Genomic DNA, 22,425 nt, shown 5'->3' on the forward strand with positions numbered 1-22,425 from the left:
TGGCAGAGGCAGTGGAAATGCTAGAGAAGGCCTTCAATAAAGCTGGCCCAGGCCCATTTCCACCAGTGTGAGCACCCAACTGTGAGCACCCTGCTGCAGCAGCACCCACAGACACCTTTGCTGGGCTCATTCCCAGCTCAGAGCAATGTGGAAAAGCCCAGCTAAAGCCCCTTCTAATTCTTCCCTGTCCCTGCAGAGGAGACTGTTTCTCCCAGCTCCTGTGCTGTTCACAGTATCTGTAAGTCTCTGACACTTTCCAGGGAGTGCTTGCTCTGGGAAAACAGGACTGGAATGCTTTAGGGAAGCAATTCTAGATCCCCTCAGGGGTGTCACCCCTGTGAGGCACTGCAGAGCCTGCTGAGGCAGGAGCAGAAGCAGAGCTTACTGGGAGGTGACTGAGTGGCACATCCACCTGGCCCAGGAAGTCGTCTCGAGTCTGTCAAAGGGAAAAAAAAAACAGAAAATGAACCATTTTACATCAGGAAAAAGTCTCACAAGTCAGGCATAATGAAGCACACATAAAGAGGGCTGCACACCATGATTTTAGCAATCAGTGGCTTCTGCCCCTTTGTCTGCACAAGCTCTGTTGTTGCCATTTCTGTTTCAGCAGAGCACCAAACAGCTCCTGAGGCCACAGTATGTTAGGTGCACCCTCAGCCAAGTCCTGTTTCCTCCCACAGCCTCTGCAGAACTGGGAGCCCAGAGCCATCACCAGCTCTGGCATTGAAAGGTGGAGTGAAGGCACTCCTCAGATGATGTTGAAACGCCCATGTCAATCCCAGGCCCTTGCTCTTTCTTTTCTCTCTTTTCCATCTGACAGGGAGGGGAGCCCAGCACCCAAAGGGCAGTGACAGGATTGTCTCCCCCACAAGCACATCTCCCCCAGTAAAAACCTGCTTTAGGACTTCAGCAAAGTGCCAGCAGGTTTGGGGCTTTTGAACCCCAGTTCCACACCCTTCCCATCAGCCTGCCTGCTAATCCTCCAGTCCTTACCACTTAGCCCTGGCCATTCACAGGCTGCTTCCGGCCAGACCCACGCACAAATGAAAGGAAACTCCCTTTGAAATTAATCCATTTCAGAGCCAGACTTGCCAATGTTGACATCTCCAGGGTCTCTCTAGCGTTTGGGGCTAGCTTGCAGGTGAGTGGAGTCCTGGCAACATGTTCAGAGCAGCTCCTGTGTGGCTGCAGGGCAAGCAGCCCTGTGCCCACTGGGTCCCCAGGGTCCAGCAGCAGAGCACGCTGCGTGCCCCGAGCTCAGCTGTCTGTCAGGGGCAGCAGTTTCTCCCAGATACTGTTTATGACACCAGATATCAGCCCTAGTGATTCCCAAATAACCTGCTGCTTATTTATAGCCACACTATGCACAGAATTCCAGGAAGTGCATACTGCTGCTCCAAAGCCAAGTTTACATATTTCTCATAGCAGAGCATTAAGCTTAACAATAAAATTCATATTTTATATGATAACATTGTAAGAATTCTGTTTCTGCTACCAAGATAGCATCAGGTCCCACGATCCCCAAGCTGTGGGCACAGACTGCTGGGCTGTGTGCCCATGGAGCCACACAAAAGGAGTGTCAGCCCCAAGTGGCCTGTGCTTCGGTCAGGTTTAAGCTGCTATCCCATCTGCTCACTAGAGACTCCCAGGGAGCTTTATGCCACCTCACAACTCATAAGTCACTCTTCCTATCCATCTGACTGTAAAGGAGTTAGAGCAGGAGGAAAGCCCGCATTCAAAATGGTCTTTGAAGGCAGCACAAAAGCTCCTGACTACTTGAGTCAGTTAAAGAAGCAGTATTTTTACACCTGGTACAGCTTCACAAAGGATGCACAACCTCATTACTTCAGGTGCTGTCCTACTTTCCTGGCAGCTCTCTGCAGTGGGAGGTAACCAGCAGCCTTGTTTGGCAGAACCATAAATACACTTGCCTGCTTAGGGACCCCAATCTGTCCAGCCAGCCAGCACAGTCATGCACTGCTCCTGCAGAAAGGCAAGAGCCTTTCATCTCTGCTGTGCTCACACACCAGCCATGGCAGCTCTTGACTGCATGCCATTGCTGGAGTCTCTCACTCATTACATAAGTCACAGCGAAACCTGCTGCCTGCCACCAAACCCCAAGGGGAGACAAAATCTCCCATGTCCAGCAAGCTACCAAGGGAATGGGGTGCTTGACCTGGTGGGGTTCCTGGAGCCCAGCCAGCACCACACAGTTATCCTGGGTGATGTCCAACACAAGGAAAATCGAGGGGGACAGTCCTCAGGCCAGTTTGCCATTCAAATATGACCTACTGCTAAATGTTTCAGCTCCCTCTGCCAGGTAAAGCTGTCCCTGAGCCCCGTTCAGCTGCACGGTCAGCAGGGTGAGCAGCTGCAGCCCGGCCAGGAGCACAGGCAGTGCAATGCAGGACAAGGACCACGCAGCACAGGCTCTCAGAGCTGCCTTGTTGCACACTTCCTTGCTGAGCCTTCACAGCCCCCCCTTCCTGCTTTGCCTTTTGCTTTTCACCTTGCATCTCCACAGGGATCACTGATGCCCACTGCCAGGTGTGCCTGGCGAGCACCAGGATGGTGAGGCAGCCCCCTAGCATGAACTGGTGTGGCCTAGAGGAGGCAAAGCAATCCCAGACCACAGCAATCGGATGTGGACACACACACACACGCTCCTGAAGCACACAGCTCTCCTCCCAAGCACAGAGTAACAGCCTGGGCTGCTGAAACCCTGTGTGGCATCTTCTGCCCTCAAAGGTGCAAGCCCATCACCACCAAGTGTCTCAGCAGCCCCAGGCCTTCCTGTCTCTAAAGCCAGAGCAGTCCACTAGCCTTGGGAACACCGATCACAGACTGCTCCAAGAGCCCAGAAAGGTTACGATGGCTGAGCAGCAGTGGAAAAGCATTTGGGATTGGAAATGTGCTGCTGGTCACCTTGGCCTGGGAACTAGCCACAGCTGCACAGCCCTGGAGGTGAAATAACACAGAACTGAGCAGAGATAGGGAAAGGAGAAACTCGTGCAGGGCACGATGTGCAGGGCTGTGTGCCTACAGCCCACTCTGCTGGGCAGCAGGCTCCCGACCACAGTCCCCCAGAAGTTCCCTGGCCAGACACCAGCTTGGCTAGTGGCACTGCATCAACCTACAGTTCCCTTGGCATTTCTAGTTGGTCACAATGAGCCCAGCTTCCTGACCTACAAACTGCTGTGCACTGCTACAGATGCCACACTGCAACCCAGGTGCTGCTGGGTCTCAGAGCTGGCTCACAGCAGCCCTACAATCACTTTTACATTGATTAATTTGATGACAGGACAGTACTCCGAGTCCACAGTCTTCTCAGCCCACACCCCCCCTGCCCTGTGCTTAGCACACAACTGTGTCCCTCAGTTAGCAGGGCCTGGACCACCTAGACCAGCAGGACCAGCCCAATGCAGCTCAGGGCCCCTCTTACGTTACCTAAACAACGGAAGCTGTTCCCAGACTTTGCAGACCCACTCTGGTGGGCAGCACCTCGTGTCACAGCACTGGAGCCCTCAGCTCCTGTGAGTGCCTAAAGGCTCACAGCTCTCTTCTCTGTGGCTTGGCTCCTCATCCTTCCCTCACACTTAGGAGCAGGAGCTGCTGGCACCGGGCTGCAGCCAGCCACCCAGCACGGCGACACGGGGTGTGTGGTCACGTAACCAAGGGCTGTGGCAGGCTGTCACCACCACTGGCCTCAGCTGCAAGGAATGATCAGTATGCCAGCCTCAAGCAGCCCCTCCATGTGCAGAACCACACCAGGCTCTGGGGACACAACTAGGCTTGGAGCTGGTGCTTCCTAAAAGCCAGAAGCCAATAGCACTCTTTAAAGCAGGACAAACTGGCAAGCTAAACCATCCCAGCCAAGAAAAACATGGATGAGTCTGTGAAGAGGCAGTTTCCACCACCAAGCAAATTCAGTGTAAAATTCAGCAAGAATGAAGCAAATTTGACTCCTGTATTGCTTGAGCCCTGCGCTTGAGGCAAGTAGCAGGGGAGCCATTGCAGGAGCCTGCACAACAGGAAATGCCCCAGTGCTGCACATGCCCAAGGAAATGCACAAACCCAGCAGCCTCACAGCATCACCCCTTGTACCTGGAGAGAGAGCTGCTTCCCCCTGTGCCAGAGACCAGAACTCTCCCCAGGGATGGAGCAGTGCAGCAGAGGCCTGGGTTTGCTGGTGAAGGAGGCAGCGGTTCATTTCTAACAGCAGTTATTCTCCTCCAGGAACCACTGCTGCACGACCAACTTGTACAGGTAACACAGTCAGAATCCATCCTCCTCTCTCCCCAGCAGGGAGTGTGTTTAAAGAAGACAGAAGACGTGACAGACATGGGCATTTGCTTCTCCCCATAAACACCACCAGATCTCCAGTTGCCTCCATTTGTCTTCTACCTCCCAGAGCCCCTGGGTCCAGGATAAGGCAGCTGAGCAAGGCAAACGCTGTCCGTACAAGTGGTTTTCATTGTTGTTTGAAAAGCAGCAGCACCACATGGATTTGTTAACTGAAATGAAGCACATGCTCTCTAACTGCTTAGATTATACTGGCAGAACATTAACCAGCCAGCACAGATGTCTTTTTGCACCTAAGGCTTATCGACTCCCTCACCTCATGCACATGAATAAAGCTATGGTGATCATTTGATGAGAGGAATACCAACATTAAAGCCTCTTCTCTCTTCCTACCAGCTCAAATGACACAAAACTCTTTCCATTTACATAAACTTAAAGGAGAAAGAGTAATCAATAAGTGCCTAAAACAACCAGACCAGAAAGGACTAAATTAGAACCAGTTCCAGTTTACTGCTACTGGAATTCTTAGACCTTTTCTTTAAGAAGTTCTACCTCCTGCCAGAACAGATCCCTGCCTGTTAGTCTGAGCCTGGTGTGGCTGAAAGCAGAGGAGCTGGAGCATCCCTCACTGAGTGCAGGTCTCTTGGCAAAGGCACCGTGCTGCCTTCGCAGCAGCTATTGCAGGAGCAAGCCACAAGCCCTGCCTGCTTCCAGCCTCTCCAAGCAGCTCTCTCCAGGTTTGACAGACCTGAGCAGCTTGGCTAGGTTAGGGATGAGACAGGTACTCCCAGCTCCCTCTAGAGGTCCATGCTGTGCCCTTCTCCGTGAGCTTCCAGCCCACCACTGCCTGCCTTGGCGCTGGGCTGAGGCAGTGGCATCACCCCTACCAGGCCAGGTGCCCAGGACAGAGGGGACAGCTTCTGGTTTGATTTTCTGGTTTGAATCCATTTTTACAAACAGCTCTCCACAGGAAACTCTGATTTGAAGACAGAATTTACTACTAAAGGCCAGAGCCTTCACAGCAAGGACTACAAAATGCCCAGTCTCTAAGGAGGTCAAGTTTGGCAAAACCACTCTCACCCTGAACTGCTGCTTTCTCCTTGCACAGTTCAATCCAAGGTGCTGCTCAAGACCCTCAGGGTGCCAGCACCATTAGTGAGTCTCTTTCCCAACAACTGCCTAGACAGCAGAGGGGAACCAACAAGTCCCTTCCAGCAGATCCTTTCAGGATGGCACTGCCTCCTTCCATCTCCAGCTCAAGCAGCTTTAACCTGCTTTCACCACTTCTTTTTGTGATATAAATATTCAAGAGTTTACCCAAACCGAAGATTCTCAGCAGCTCTTTCCAGACAGCAAAATACTTTAGAAAAGGTATTTTATGTTGTAAACTCAAGTTTGGTTGTTAAACCTCTCCTTTTTTCTTGGGCTTGGCATTTTCTGGTTTGAATCCATTTTTACAAACAGCTCTCCACAGGAAACTGATTTGAAGACAGAATGTACTACTAAAGAGGGTTCTGGAGCTACTCGGTGTTCAACTGTGAGGCACACAATTTAACCACAGAGTAAGACAGGACAAGTGCTGGTGGCAGTAGCTTTGCCTATTCCAAGTCTCTAAGCAAAAGCAGGACAAAACACAAGCAGGTTTGTTTCCTGAGCAGTTATCTGCTGTTACTCATTTGTACAAGAATGCAGGAATGCTTTCTGTTCCTCTAGCAGTGCTTACAGGACATTTTCACCCTAACTACTGAGCTGCACTCCAATTCCCCACTTGTGTTATAAAAGGCACAGGATTTAGAAAATAATGCTGCTCAAAGTCAAAACATTTCAGCTGTGAGGCTAACCTGGTAAAGGAAGAGAGCAAAGCCAGGGCAGGTTTACAACAGGAGGGTTGTAACCATGAGCTGGCACCCAACACACCTACCTGTGTCCCACCACTTGGTACAGAGATGGGGTGGGCCCCATCAATGCCACATTTGTGCTGTCAAAACTGCTCAGCCCCCAACGTCAACGGACCAAAGGTGCAGTGACTGCATTCCTGTCAGTGACTGCCTGAGGTGCAGCCCCTCTGTGCTCCCAGGTGGGAGCTCTGTGACCTGCCCCACAGCAGCGTGATGCTGAGCAGGTGACCCCAGGCAGACCCAGCTGGCACACTGCTCAGCAGCACTGCCTGGTGCTGTGGCACTGTGGCCACTTCAGTGACATGATGTCTATAAATATCTGAGGGCTGGGTGTCAGGAAGGAAGGGACAGCCTCTGCTCACTTGTGCCCTGGGGTAGGACAAGGGGCAATGGATGGAAACTACAGCACAGGAAGATCCACCTCAGCATGAGAAAGAACTTCTTTACTGTAAGGGCCACAGAGCACTGGAACAGGCTGCCCAGAGAGGTTGTGGAGTATCCTCTGGAGACTCTCCAGCCCTGTCTGGATGTTCCTGTGCCACCTGTGCTGGACTCTATGGTTCTGCTCTGGCAGGGGGGTTGGACTCAATCTCCAGAGGTCCCTTCCAACCCCTAGCATCCCGTGATCTGTGACACGCATCTTGTCTTCTCTCTATTACCATTTCTTTTCTGCTCTTCACTCACTGACTCATCCTCTTTTCCTGTTGCTCAGTGCTGTCCTGCTGCTCAGCCTGCTATTCAGACTGTTGGATTTCACTCTGCATCTGTCACAATCAATTTTTCTCTGTGTGTGCTTTCTTGGCAGAAAGCAATAAAGAAATAGAAGCCTCAGAAAAGCCAAGTACTGCTCTGAGGTGCTAAGGGGATTGATAGTCTCTCTAAAGCTGCTCCGCTTCTCATTGTATAGCCTGGAACTGCAGCGGCTGAGACCCATGAAGAGCCCAGAATGCAGAATGTGCACAGCTCCTGCAACCATGCTGAAAGGCTCAGCACAGGGCAGTGACAAACACTGAGAATGTACATCACCTCTTACAATGGCAGGTTCTGCCTCCTGCTGCTTCCTGAAGAAGGCACTTGAGAAGTACTCCAGCAATCTTTTCCTTGTCTTGCCTGGACACTCTGACCTGACTGGGGGAAACCACGGAGAGGCTTAGGGCTGTCCGTGACTTCCACGGGAACCAAAGTGGATGGGACTCTACCAGCCAGGAGCCCTATTTCCTTTCTTTGGTAAGATCAGCCCCAAAGGCACTGCTGTTTTAACAAGCTCAGAAAGCAGAGGACGCTACCATAAGCAACACAGCCATACCTTCAGCGTACACCTGTGTGAGCAAGCCAAACAGCGTGCTCTGTCACCTCACCCCTGGCGCTCTGCCCTGCAGCCCTTCTGCTCTCGCACGCTGCCGTTCTCCAGAGAGAGCAGAAGCAAAGAACTGCACGAATGGTGATGGTGCAGAACCGTTCCAGCGGAAGAGCCACACTTTGGGATCCCCACCAGACGCGCCCCTGCACCGAGGGGATGCCCTTTTGTTGCCGAGTGCTGTTCCTGCACTCCTCCTCCTCGCTCCAAGGCGCAGAGCAATCCACCAAAGCAGGACTGCAGGCGAAAGCAAGCCCCCGGTTTCCCCCTCCACAAGCACTGGCGTGTGCTGTGCCACCCCCTGCTGCACACAGCACGCACTTGGGCCCCCGCCACTGTAAACAGGCCGCGGCAGCCCAGCGATCCCCGCTGTAACCTGAGCGTGCAGCGCACCGTGCGCCGGTGCCCAGAGGCAGCCTTGGAACGGCACCGGGTGTTTATCTGACCCCTGGTGAACTCTGCACAGCACCCCTGGCTGCAGGGGCACGCAAACAGCAGCTAACATTTGTACAAGTTACGCTTCCCAGCAGGGCCTGAGGCCGTGTCCAGCTGCCAGCTACAGCTCCTTTGCCTTGGAGCTTGACGCTCTCCCGGTCCGCAGCAGCAGATGGCACATCTTTGTCACCAGCACTAGGAATCAGCAGCTTCAGCCAGGCTTGGCAAAGCTGTGGGACCAGGCCTCTGGCTAAAAGCACATGCTAGAGCTCCAGCCTCCTGGGACAGCTCTGGTCACCCCCAGCAAGAAGTGAGTGTCCTAAGAACAGCCAGGGCATGCTAAGCACCTTCTCCGAGTCACCCCTTGCAGTACATCAGGCCCCATCAGCATGTTTATCCTGGACCATGAGGCAGTACCTTAGGTATGTGGCTGATGGAACAATCACAGGCTGAGGCTAAACAAGACTGCAGTAACACAGAAAAGAGCTGTGGAGGTATCAGGAGGCAGAGAAAGGGGAAAGCCGGCTGACATTTAATCAGACAAAGCTTCCCAAAGCACCAAGCACGTTCCTTCAGCCCTGACTAGCCCTGGTGTTCAGGGAGGCAAGAGACTGGGCAAAGCTGACACAAGTGAACCACTCTTCTGCTTGCCAAGAGCAAGAACCTTGAGACCTGATGAAGGTTGCAAGTGAGAAATGAGGCACCTGCTGGTAACAGACAACAGGTGTTGTTCACTTAGTGGTCCTTCACATGTACAGCTCCAAACCAGACAGGCCCAGGAGCCCCGTTTCCACTGGGAGTATGTTTTGAACAGAGAAGCAATGGCACCTCTCTCTTAGCTGGTATTTTGGATCGTTAGGTGAATTAGGCTATTGCTAGAGCACTCCTCAGAAGGGACCTTTGGAGAGTTGGCAAGCTGACACAAAAGAATCCTCCAAACAATCCATGTTCTTGCCCTAGCTCATGTCACAGGACAGGAAACTATCCAAGGTGGGCAATTCTTTTGCTAAAATCAAGATAAATAGTTATTAAATAGCTCATTTCCATTCCAGTCAGTAAAACCCAAGCAGCAGGGCAACCAGTAGTAGAGCATCCCAGGGTGACAAATAAGGAATATGGGGAAAAGCCTGTTCCATGCTGTGCTCATTGTTCAGCCACTAAGCTCTTTTGTCTGTATGCTGAGTTTCTGCACAAGGAGCTGATGTTTCTGTATTTCAGACTGGATTAGAACAAAAAGCAGGAAGGCCACGACTCCAGAAATACTTGCTGCAATGCTTGGTCAGAAACACTAATCCCTGTAAAATTCAGGAACGTAACAAAAGGCAACGAGGCACTCTCCAGCTCCAGGCTCCCAGAGAGCCCTTGGAAGGGAACACAGGGCAGGGCAACCAGACAGCAGGTCCATGGAGAATGGGGCTGGCGCTGCAAACAGACAACACCAAATTCTTCTCTGCTTCCTCTCCCCGCATCTGTTTGGGCTGGCACCAGAAACCCAACTGCTGTCATCTGCCCAAGGCAGCTCTGCTGCAGCTCAGGACACAGCCAGAGTGCTGGACAGTGGGGGACAGGAGAGGTGGGTCCCATGGAGCTGCCCCAGCCTGGAACAGGGCCTCTCAGCTGCAGTGCCAGCTCCTGCTTGCCAGTGAATGGTTGCAGGGCAGAGAGCAAAGCAGTCAGTAACCAGTGCTGATCCTGACAGGTGTGAAACCATCCGGGGCTGTGCACGGTGAGTATGCAGGCTCCCACAGCCAGCCTGCCTGCAAACACCTCTTACAGGCTCATGCTGCCTGTAGGAAAGGCAGGAGGTGGTCTGTAGAGCTCCCTCACACAGATGTGCTTACACATAGAGTAACACTTAAGTGTGGGCCGCAGCTGCAGCCAAATGACCTCTGAGTAGCCAGGCTGAGAAGCTTCCCTTTACCTTAGCAGAGCTGTTAAGCTGCAGCCTTTGGAACTACTACAGCAGTAGTACTACAGTACTTACTACTACAGTACTTACTACTACAGTACTTACTACTACAGTAAGAACAGAGTAAAAGGAAGTTCATGACTGCATCTTCCATCATACCAAAGTCAGTGGCAGAACTCCCAACACCTCTGGAGAGTTCAGGATTTGGCCATGGACCTTCAGACCACACAAAGCAGTTGAAATCTCATATTGCTGGAGCTCCTAGCAGATCCAGCACAGATCCTTTTGCTATCTCACTGAACACTTGAGTGCACAGCAGCAGAAATCAGTTTTGTGCTGGAGACCATCCCTGCCTCTTCTCCTCGCCACCTGTTTTGCATTCAGCAGGTCTGATCCTGGCCTGTGGGGCAGAGCAGCCTAGTGCTGTGCCTCTCCCCACAGTGGCACAAGGTGAGTGCCAGGATGTGTGGAGGCACGTGGGGAAAGCTGGCAACGTCACAAGTGCTGTAAGCCACAGCAATAGGTACAACTGCTCAGAGCTGGAGCTTGGTTCGTGTGCCCTGGGGACTGCGCAAAGCTTTCGTGCGTCTGCCCAGGTCCTGGCTGACTGTGAGGAAGCAGGCTGCTACAGTCCCCAGGCTGCCTCCCAAAGCCACCACCATCACCTCCAGCAAGCACAGCTCCCTGCTGTTCAGAGCAAGCTCAGTGTGTTGGCAAGCGCTCCCCAAGAGAGCTGCTAAAAACACTTGCAGCGTTGGTAACAGCCGTGGCATCCTCCAGCCTTAGGCTGCACAGCTCCCAGTGCTGCCCGGGGGGCTCCTGCTCAGCTCCAAGAGCCAGGCTCATTTGCACCCTCCCCGGCTGTGAAGCACAGGAATGCCTTATGCTGTACAAGGCTGTGAGCCTCAAGCCATGCCTGAGGCAGACCTCAGTGCTCAGTAGATCTGTAGCCCAGCTTTCAGTGCTGAGTGAGGACTGTGCAGCACTGAAAGCAGAGGGCTTTGCCCCTGCCCAGATGATGTGCAAAACAACGGGGGCAGTTCTTAGCTTTGTCAAGCCTGACACTTTCTTTAGCAGCAGAACTATTTTAGCTAGCTGTGATTTACCCTAAGCCCTTCAAATAATATTGCTGTTTCCACAACTTGATGTGCTGAGGGCTTTACCTACAGGATAGGGAGTAGAAATAACTTTAAAAGGCAAGAAAGGTTTTGCTTTTAAAAATAACTGACCTCTGCTGCTTAACACTCACTTGAGGTAAGATCTAGGCTGTAACTTTCTCTAAGATTGTTATCAGCCTCCAACACTTTGTTTGAAAGGATTTTCTCTGTCTGATGAACACCATCCTCCAGATTTTCATGCTTATGTGTGTCCAGCAAGCTGCTGCATACTGAAGGAGTAGTTCCTGCTGCCTTATTTCTTCCAACAGTGACTCTGAGTTTTTCTTTGCCATTAAAAACCTCTGTATGGTTGGATTAAGAATACCAGACTTCAGCAAGTAAGAGAAAAGAAGGGCAGCTGAGAGAGGCAGAGCTGAATCTTTTTCACTGGAGATAACCCCCCCCACCTTCCAAGTTTATAATCTCTCCTCTAAAGCACAGACAGCACAGCCAAGGAACTGAACTGACACCCAGTGTGCAGTGCACTGGGGCTTTATTTGCACAACCCAGCTAATCAGAAGCAAATTTTCCTTCTGCCTTTCACTTTGGCCCAGGCTCAGAGTCAGCAGATGCCAGACCTGCAAACTGGAAGGGTGTTAGCAGTGGTGATGCCTGGGCCTCAGCTGCAGCATGAGCCCGCCCCACACACACAGGACACAGGGTTACAGCATCAGAGGATCTGGACAGAGCAAAAGGGAGTCTTTTCCTTCTTATTTATTCATTCTTTTTGGAGACAGAAGCCTTCATGGTCACACAGCTGCCTTTATTAAGGCTTTCATGTCTTTTCTGCACCCAGCTGCTGACCCTCAGAGGCTGCCAATGCCATCCTGTTAGATGGAAGCCCAACAAAAGCAACAGGTTTCAGGTGAATGTACACAGTGATACATTCAGCCACGAGATCAAGTCTAGACACGAAGCAACCAGGACAGGGTGGGAATCAGAACAGCTTCTAGAGCAAGGAGAGCCATCAGGCATGCCCATGCCCACGCTCTCCTTCACCCAACAGCCCTGCTCACCAGAAGGACTGGGCAGCAGGCAGCACTGCTGGCTCTGGCCTGTGTCAGCATTTCCACTATAAAGCGAGGGCCCCAGGGTGGCGGTGCAGGTGGCTCTGTACCCAGCTGCAGCACACCATTTTTCCAGGCAGCAGCAAAGGCTTTATTACTGCTAGTAAAAGGCTGATGTTATTTCCAGCTCTTCTGCTCAAGGCTGTATCCTGGTTTTTTTGCAGAGAAACGCCAAAGGACTCAGCTCTCAGGGTAAAAAACACTTATCAGTGAAGCCTAGTGAGGTTCAGAATTGCTTCCCAGGGAGGTCTGAGAAGGTGCAGGGACCAGGCAAGGACAGCACTGCCAGTCCCTAACTCTCCCAAAACGTGACCTTCTGTGATTTTGCAAGCTAATTCACTCTACTTGCAGCCTCCTCTGTCCTCCACTCACAGGAAGAAAGGAAAAGACACAGCAGTGAGTCTGGTCCTTGGTACTTTCCTTCTTGCAAAGTCAGCTTCTGCTCTGCAGGCGTCTGAACAGGACAGCCTGCCCTTCCAGGACCCAAGCACTGGTGTGCAGGCTGATGGATGGCTTGTGAAGAGAGGGGGAAAACTCAACAGGGCAAGGGGGGAAACTATCATGATCCCTCAACAGAAGAGGAGGACAGGGATGGCAATCTCTAGGCACAGCCTATTGTGGTCAGGGAAATCACTTCAGGTGGGCTTGTGCAGGAGAGAGGAGGGAAGGGGAACTGATTTTGTCCTCGACAGACAACCTCAGCAGACTCGAGGGATGGAATCCATCACCTCTACCTGCAGATGTCAAAGTCTTATCTGCACAGAAGAGAGGCTTTCCAGATAGGCATCTGCACTCCTTGTACAGTGAGTGGAGAGGCAGGAAATTCACAGCACTGCTTACTTGAGCTGTTTTAAACAGCCTGCTAAGGACCACACCAACGATGTGCTAGAAATGCCTGACAGAGCCCAGGCAGCAGGCCCTGCAGCAGGTCTCCCAACAGCCACGAGCAGTGCACAAGCTGCAGTCCCCGTGCAGTGTGAGCCCTGTGTGGCAGCACTGCCCCAGCACTGGCTACCCCTGTCCGTGTGCAGGTGAGTGGCACCGAGGCAGCTGTCCTCACAAAGGCCTGGAGCAAACACTGCCTCCTGACACGGCTTCTGCCTGCTCTGGAAGAGCTCCAGATGCTCCCAGAGATGGCCCTGATACACAGAAGCCTATCAAATAAACTGGAAAGGCTTTGTCTTTCCTTGATCTGTACCACACTCAGTGGAAGCTGCAGGATGCTAAGGGATAGCAGCCTGCTGGGGCTAATGCACATCACCATCCACATGACAAAGCATCACAGTTATATCCAAGTTCTAGGGAACAGTGTTTGTACCACTTCTGTTTATTCTCTGGAGTTCTTGGACACCCAGGCTTGGTTCAGAAGTTGTAGGAGAAGCAACGAAGCCTCTCTTCCAGGTCAGGCACAGTTTCAGACCAGCTCACACCCTAAGGAAGTCCCAGCATGGGGGCCAGTTAGAGATGAGGAGTGAGGCTGAATGAAGTGCTGTACACTGGGGATGGAAGGGTTGGTGAGTGACCACAGCCATGGTGGTCAAGAGCAGCAAACTTAGACACAATTAAGGTCTCTCTGTGGACTGCATTAACTAACCTGGATAAATAAACTCTGGCAGTCATTATTTGAAACTGGGGGGAAGTAGGTTTTTGCTTTATTTCATCCTTAAAAAATTCCTATCAATGTTTTTTTTTTTTTTGGTGCTGATCAGCAACACAAACCCTTTGGTGTCTCAACACCACCTCACGGAAGACTTTCAGACTTTCCACTGATGAAGGAATAAAAAAAAAAAAAAATTCTTATTAAGTGGATCGGTTTAGGTACTAAAACAAAACCCCAGACGATTCAACCCGGAATTTAATTTTATACTAACCAAAATGTGTCTCATTTTGCAAGACATACTGCTGAAAACCCAGACCAATGTTACTCTCGCACTGCCCTTTCTAATTGCCACCCCAGGGTATGTGCTTTAGAAATGCAGGCTTAGGAAATGGCTACATGCTGGAGAGAGCTGGGCCAGGGCACAGGCTGGGACAGCTAGCTAAGCAGCTCTGCTCTTCCAGCCCACTGCATCCAAGGCAGCATAGAAATCTGAAACAAGTGGATGAGGAAAGAAAACACCAGGATAGAAATACAGCCTGAAGATGGGGCCAGCAGCAGCTTTCTACAAATTCAAAGGCCTGCAAACCATGACATTTATCTCACTTGCTTTTGCTTCTTGCAGGGCAGGCTTTGCCAGCTAATGGTGATTCAGGAGCATATATCCTCTTGAGCAAAAGGAGCCTGTTTCTTGGCTCTGCAGGCCCCAGCTGGTATCTTAGGAGCATAAGCAGATTTTCTGCACTTTCACAGCAGTATTTACTCTCAAGTTATTTCTAAAGAAAGGAAACTACAAGCCAAGCTGCGAGCGATGTATCTCTGCCGAACCCAGAGCTGCTGTTTGCCTCAGCTAACTCGAATCCAGCACTACTCCTGCAACGCCGTGAGGACACGTCGTGTTCTCTCCCCACAAAGAGGCCTTTGTCAGGTCTCTCCAACAGTTGTCCAATCCAGGAGATTTTTGAAGCCTTTCCCACAAATACAGCCCCCAAACTATAAACAATGTGGGTGTTTGTTACATGCCCCAGCCTGTACACACTCAGCACATCCTGTTGCCTTACAGACATGACAGGAGCCCTCAGAACAATTTGTAACAAGGCTTCCACATCCAATTTCCCACCACTGGACATAAGCTCATGCTGTACTCGAGATTTTAGAATGGCTTGTAATGAAATACATCCTGCTTGCCCCAAAAGGCTTGTCTAAAACAGAAGATATTTGAAAGGTCATAAACACTTGAGAGCAGGAGGACAGCAGACGCCCGCTCGAATGTTTTCACTCAAGATAAATACGGCTGCAGCAGCTGCTGCGTGCAGCCCCAGGCCCTGTATCAATCACAGACACACAAACGTGAGGAGCTGGAGTGCAGAAGTAACACAGCACCTCCTCCCCTCAGCTCAGCCAAGGCTTCAGGCGTACCCATACTCACACCAGTGGTCCTCCAAAGACACTTCTGTGGGACAGAGGAGGAACACCTTACTGCAGAGCGTTTGATGTGTAGCCAAAACAAAGCCACGCTCTCACCTTGCAGCCCCCACACTCCGAGGGCCTCTTGCCAGCCACCCACCTCTCCCCGCAGTGCTCCTGAGGCCCCTACAAACCCGACAGCAGGCCACAGAAGTGCTCAGTTCCATGCATTCCTGCTCTCTGAAGCTCTCTGCACCAAGCATGCCAGTGCCATCTGGCCCAAGCGCCTCGGTGGCTGCCATGCCTCATAGCTGGCTAAATTGATTTCACATGGTCCCTGCAGCACATAGGAATAAATTCCCTAATTCTCCTCTGGAAACACTGACTGTGCCTGTCCTGTGAATCACTGCTGCAAGCAGGATCAAAGGGGTGACCTGGGGGGAGATCCTTTAGGAGAAGAGGAAGTGCTGCAAAGGCAGCAGGACCAGGCTGTGCAAGCAGCACAGACCTGGACACCTCTGCTGTCTTTGTCCTGGGTTTAACATCCCAGTGACTTAGATCATGGGTTATGGTGGGTCTCCCTGCACAGCTATTATTGGAAAGGAACAAGGGACACCGACTAGCAAAGGGAAAATCAGACCTTACCTTCCCATTTTGTTTTCCATATGAGATTCAGATCTCCTTTTCAGTGTGAGATCAATTGACAATGTGCTGCAGACATGAAAGGTGAAGTGAAGAAATAAAATCAGTGAAGTTTCTGCTTTCCAGGTTCCCCTGCTGAAATACTCCGGGGCTGGCAGGAACGATATTAAACACTGCTGGACCAAACTGCTGGCTTACAGAGACCAAAACCAAACCTGTGCTGCAAGGTCATTTTCACTTTTCTAAACCAAAGCCTAGGGACACCAACTTGCTGAGCTAAAAGAGCTATTCAGAAGTATCTGGGGACCACCAGTTTTGGCTGAGGGCAGATGCAGTCACCCTACAGCCTCATAGCCTACAGCAGCCTTTGTGCTGCGAAAGGATGGAGGAGAAGGAACGTGCAGGACAAGAACCCCCCAGCCATGGAGACCAAAGTCTGCTCCAGTGAATCTGCTCTCACAGCTGGAGCAGAGCAGTCCCTGGTCTATATACAGCAGCACTGAGCTCAGGAACTCAAGTGGGCAGTGTTGAATTGCACAGCACAGCAATTTAGGCAAGTGACTAATCTAAACCCTTACGCTTCATTCCTTCTTGGGCCTTTGCAAAGAGGCTCACAAGCAGAAACCATCAATCCTTTCCCATTAGAACAAAGGACAGCCAGAGGGAATCTGCCCTCCTGAGCCAATCAAGCACAAACAACGAGAGGCTTTGCCAGGCTGTGCCAAGCCACTCCAGCACTGGTTTGACTGGGACTTGTACACACAAACCGAAACGTCTTTCATTTCCAGAAGGCAAAACCCACCACCACCAAAATTACTATGAGGTTATTTTTTTCCTAACTTGGTTCCTTAGCTAAGCCAGTACACTGTGACTGGAATTATGGTGAGATTTCTCCAGCCTCAGCTACTACTGCATCACAACACACAGCCTGAAGTTGTGCAGAGGCACGCGTGTATACATTACACTGAAGACCAAACCCTTTGGTGCCCTCTAAACCCAAGAGTGCAGGAGGGACTCCTCAGATGGCAAGGCCTCAGCCACAAGCAGTCCATTGGCCATTTGAATGCTCTGATTTCTAACAGTCTTTCCAGCTGACATAAGACCGGACCGAGAGACACGTGTGACATTAGGATCTCAAAATATTACCCTGCATGTATCACAACTGAGGGCAAAGCTGCATTAGGTTAGAAACAGAGATGATTGGTGGCTTGCTCCAGAGAAACGCAGAACGTTCTAGCACTAACAATGGCAGAGCTTCAGCAGCCTCGAGCCCAGAAGCTTTTGTCTGTGTTTTACTAGCAGAGCACGCTCGGCATCGTACTTACTGCGGCGCTGGCTGCCGTGGGACCAGCGGTGCCAAGACCCTCTGTACCAACACCCCGATTTTGTTCCTCGGGACCACGGGTGACAAGAATTCTGAAGTGCTGCTGCCTTGTCTTTTGATCTGGTCTGATTTTAAACAAGCACCCATGCCCTTGAGGAATCCGTTCTACCGAGTTGCTTCTAGAGACCTCTGCCCCGTTGGGAGGGGTTCCGTGCGGCTCCGAGCTCCGTCCATCCCCTGCAGGGCTGGTCCCTTCTGCTGGCGGCTGCACGGGGTAGGACGTGCTCCGCTCCAGCCGGATCCGAGGGAACCTGACCAACCTGTCCCCTTTCGTGCCGGTAAATCCGAAGTTGTATTCGCCCCCCGCACCTGTGTCGCTCGCCTGGGGCTGCTGTAACTGGAGAACAAGGAACTTTTTCCCTGAATTTGCTGACACATCTGGCACATGCTGCAGGGACCAGCGCCGGGGTTCAGGGCTGGGAGCACTGTCCTGAGCCTCAGCACCAAAGGGCAGGAGAGTAACCTGAGGCACATCTGCACTTGAAGCCCGATGCTGAATCCTCACGCCGCTTATGTTCAAGCCCAACGCTGCTTCATTCACCTCACCTCCTTGGGCATCTGAGGAAGCCTCCTGGCTCTGGTTGTTGGAAGGAACAGCACAGAACACTCTGCAATTGCAGCAGGGAGTTCCATTCACCTGTTGCTCCAGCTCTGCAGAGCTCTCCAGAGACACCTCAGGAGCGCTGGGAGAAGATGACTGGTTTCCCCCAGGGGATGCATGGTGCTCTGGACTGCCCCAGGGCTGGCCGGGCAGCGTCTCCTCCAGAGCCCCTGGTGCTGCGCACTCGTCCACGCAGCCATTGGCAGCTTTGCGCTGAAGAGAGATCTGCATGGAGGAGCTCCGCGTCGGACGCGCATCAATGCTGTGCAGCAGCTGGGGAATAAACATGGATGTGCTCCTTTTCAAGGAGCTCACTTCTTGCAAGTCCCCACCACCACCATAATCTGCTGCGTGGCGGGAGAAGGCGTGAGGGCTGCTCCTTCTCGGCAGAGTGTGGAATGCCATAAAAAATTCATCTTCTCTCTCCCGGTCCAGGATCTCCGATTCGGGGGCTGTGTTGCTTCGCCCAGAGCCAAAATGAAACCGCAGCCGATGGGCCATGGTTTTACAGAGAGGAAAGAAGGAGAGGGAGAACAGCAACAATTCAGGCACTGCCAGGAGTTAAAAACCAAAGACATAAACTCCGAGAAAAAGTGTCCCATCTGCCAAACTGTTAGCACTGCAGCCCTGATAGCGACAGATAGCAGAAATAGCCCAAGTGGCAAGCAGCATTCCAGGCATGATTGGGTGAGAGCGGTCGGGCTCCTACACACTGTGACATAGGGTAGGATGGCGGGAGTCACGTGGCCTGCTTCCCCCTCTCCGGTGGGAGCTGGTGGGGGTTTGTTGTTTCTTTTTTTTTTTTTTTTTTTTTTTTTTTGTAATGCCAGCGAGAGCCTGAAACGGCACCTTCACAGCTGCTCCTTTTCCATCAGCGCAGAGCGGCCCCAGCGGGAGAGCTCCCGGCCGACCGCGGCAGCGAGCGCTCGGCAGTGCTATAAATTTAACCCGCGGCGCGCGCAGAAACTCCGCTGCAGCCAAACCACCTCCAGGCAGCCTGAAAAGTTTAACTCACATGCAGATGAAAGCAACTATTCCCAGCTAACGCTCCGCTGTGGTGTGGCACCAGGCTGTCGTGGCAGAGCACCAGTACAGCACGGCTGTGCTTTCCATTTTAACTCTGCTCCTCACGCCATTAAGCGCAACTTCTCGCCTCCAAAGCCACCACGCTGTCCCGGCACACACGGCACAGCCTGCCCTGCCCTGCACAGTCCCCCTGCGTGACCAGAACCACGGCAGGCAAAGCAGCTGGACACATGGCAAAGATTCCTCACACAGAACCACCAGTGGTGCGCAAGATGGCAGAAGACAAAGGAGTTTTCCGTTTTACCAGGCAGCAAGGAGGAAGAAAAGCCGGCAAGGGGTGCTGCATGTCTCTTGGTACCAACCGGTCTCAAACACTGCACAAACACTGCCCAGTGCTGGCCAGCCTCCAGCCAGAGCACCAGCAGAGTCGCCAGTGTCACCAGCACAGAGCACAGTTATGCTCCCCGGGAGCCGCCAGCCCTCTGCAGCAGCACAGACAGGACACAAGCACAGAGAAACTCCCTAACTCAGCTCTGCTGCCAGGCAGAGCAGCCTGAGGATACTCACATCTGAAGTGAGCTCACAACGGCCCTTGTCAGCACGCCCAGGGCAGGCACTAAGGCTGGCACACAGTGCAGCTTCATTTCACTGCATGGGCATTGGCACCGTGAAGACTCGAAAGCAGAATGGTGTCAGCGGTGCCGAACACTGGGAGGTGCAGGGTCAGTGCTCTCTCTGGACATTTGAGCCCCTGTTTGCCAGCAGCTTGCTTTCAAAAGACAGAAAGTGACCAATCAGAGGAGAAATGGAAGCCTGGAGGGATAAAGCTGCCAGCAGACAGCACAGTCCCCTATTGTTTTCAGTGGACTGCCAGCCAAGAAGGAAAACATGAACAGCTTCCAGACAGCCCCAGTGCTGGAGATGGCCTTGTGGAAGCATAGGTGCTGATAGCATTTCTCTCTTCCTGCAGAATAAACACTGCCCAAGGACACACTCTCTTTGTGCCGAAGCAGCAGCAGCTTGCATCACGCAGGCTCCTTTGATTTGGGATAGAAAGGGAAGGAAATGCTTTGCTAGTCTGGGAACATGAGGCAAAAATGGAGTTCTTACAGCAGAACCCACGCAGGTACTGACAGTGAGTACTTCAGAGCACAGCCCAAATGCTCAGTTCAGTGTCTCCTCACTCTGTAAACGCTGGCTGGCAGAACTCTGCTGCTCTGCAGCCCCACCGTATGTGCTTTGTCAGAAGCTCAGAACACTCTGAGGTGAAGGAGCTCCTCACCCGCAGGCTGCTGCCTTGCCAAGGGGGTTCTGAGGACCAAGGGCAGCCTGAGGTAGGACCACAAGCAGTGGCCAATGTGAGGCCAGGCCTGCACACAGACTGCAGGATCAGAAACGAGCACACCAAAAGTGTCCTCTCTCAGCTGTCACTGCTCACAGTTCTCTCTGGACTGTGTTACTGTCACACAGGGACGCCCTGCACATGCCACTGTCCTCCACCAGCCAGAGCGACGCCTCTGCCCTCCCTGCCACTGCAAGCCTGCCTGGCCAGGCCCCCGGGCACATGGCACAGCCCACGCCCTGCTCACACGCTCTGCCTTCCAGTTAGGGTACATCATGGCTGCTTCAGCACTGCCTGTCCCAGCTGGCCATGGCAGAGCACCCAAGAGCCAGCAAGAACTGACCAAGGGTCTCCTTTCAGTTCTGAAGGCACTGGGCAGTTGCAGCAGTGCAAGCGGTCACTGCGATCACTGCCATGTCATAAATAAGCTCAGGTTCAGCCCACTCCAAACGCACACCGTGCAGATTTACCAGTTTGCTTCCTCCTAAAGAAGAGAGAATCACTGGGCTCCAAGTCCTTGTGTGCTCTAATTTGCTCTGTATTCGACAGGCAGACAGAGGAAAAGGCTGACTTTTGAAGACCAATGTCTCCATACTGGCTTTTTCAGGTGGAAGGATCTTCACAACAGCCTCACAAAGCAACCAACCAAACATTAACACCTGATCTCACAAAGGCACTTTGTTAGGGTTTTCAAACGACAGACCCAAGAAGAGTCACTCTGCCAGCCTGCCACTTCGCCGGCACATTGAACCCGATGTGTCCAGGATGCCAGTGGCACTCCACAGCTGTCTGTGAAGGCCTGATCTATGCAATCTGAACAGAGAGGTGTTGGAACACCCCTAGAGGAGCTACTGCATCAGACACAGGAAGTTGACCAACGTGCTGGGCACTGTGAGGCAGCAAACCCGAAACGTACCAGAGAGCATTATTTTGCCATGACCTTAAACCTTCACACACCCATTTCTCAAGGACAAGCTGCAACTCAGGTAACCACATCCCAAAAAGGCTGCAAAGGTAGTACAAGATGCAGGAAAGAAACAGTAAAATTATCTGGGGAGGAAGCAGCTGCTTTGGAAGTGACAAGAAAGGTTGGAACTTCATTGGCTTGCAGTGGAGAAGCCTAAGGAAGGGTATATGTTGAGGCTTCTAGGTTTCCACTGTCAGGACAGTGAGTTAAGGAGGACCAGCAGGGTGCTGCCCTTGTGTTTAATGCCCTGTTAGTCCCCACAATGGATGCTTTTTATGCCTCTATTTGCATTTCTTGGCACACTGACCAGCAAACGGAAAACTCCTTTCAGATGTGCTGCTTTTCCATCAGCTGTAACAGAGCTCTGTGATTAATAAGACACAATGGAGAGGAGGTACTCACCAGTCTGTTCTCATCAAACACTTCGAAGAGCAGGCGATGGTTGGTTGGATTCACCTAGGAGGGAATTCAGGCAGGTGTCACTTGGGCACATGCTAACATGGCTACTCCTTAATGTGGGGACAAAAACTAGGCCAGCAGAACAGGACCAGCAGGCTGCAGGCACTTCACCTGCAGCACTGGAACGCGTGTTCTAAGTGCTCCTATGACTAGAAGTAGCCTGGCAGCCCCCATGAAAAGCTCTCCCTTGCTGTGCTCCATGCAGGACAGCTACTGCACTTCTCTTCCCAGAGCAGCTCTACTCAAACCAAGCTGAACAGCTCCTGCAGGGCAGAGACAGCCAGGGTGAGGGTGCAACCCCCCCAGAGGAGCATCTCTGTGCAGGGCTGAGCCTCGGGTGCTAGGCTCTGCTCCTTTTCCTCCAGCCCAGCTGCTTGGTAAGAATTGTCCACCTGAGACCTGGTTGAGCTTCTGCTGCAGCTCTGCTCTGTGTTGCTGTCGGTGCAGAGATCTGCAGCTCCAGCTTTGGTACCCAGGATTGATGAACTGGAGCTGCACAGCTTGCAGCAGTGCTTGGAGCAGCGGCAGGCCCCGCTCTGGGCTGGCTGCTGCTCCAATCATTTAACCCTCTGCATTACTTTCACTTTCTGACCCGGGGGCAGTGCCAGTCCTCACTGGGGCAAAGAGGCAAACTTTGGCTTTGTCAAACATCCCACAGGAGGCCCCAGGCTCTGGGACAGGTAAGTGTTGGGACCTTGCCCATGACAAGTCCCCATTTGTGACAGCCTACAAGGACATCTTTTCTCAGGCAGCTGTTCCAGATTAGATATTTAAACCCTTGAAACTCTACCTAGCCTCCTCCTGGGAGAGCTGCAGCTGTGCTGCAATTAACTCCTCCTCCTCCTTTGGAAAAACGTTCCCAGCAACAGAGTTTT

The 22,425-nt window shown here is 52.2% G+C and overlaps 1 protein-coding gene across 3 annotated transcripts in view; it reads right to left on the bottom strand.

Annotated features, from left to right (window-relative positions):
* Positions 1-21,545, bottom strand: part of NEDD4L (NEDD4 like E3 ubiquitin protein ligase) — a 48,584-nt gene extending 27,039 nt beyond the window's left edge. For all 3 annotated transcript variants that reach the window (XM_054398478.1, XM_054398479.1, XM_054398477.1), the window contains exons 1-2: positions 21,494-21,545; positions 386-436 (exon numbers count right to left, since the gene is read on the bottom strand). The gene's annotated coding sequence lies outside the window, so the exon portion shown is untranslated. The remainder of the gene's footprint in view (positions 1-385; positions 437-21,493) is intronic.
* Positions 21,546-22,425: the final 880 nt, after the last annotated feature.

Source organism: Indicator indicator, unplaced genomic scaffold (genome assembly GCF_027791375.1).
Source record: "Indicator indicator isolate 239-I01 unplaced genomic scaffold, UM_Iind_1.1 iindUn_scaffold_57, whole genome shotgun sequence".
NCBI lineage: Eukaryota > Metazoa > Chordata > Aves > Piciformes > Indicatoridae > Indicator > Indicator indicator.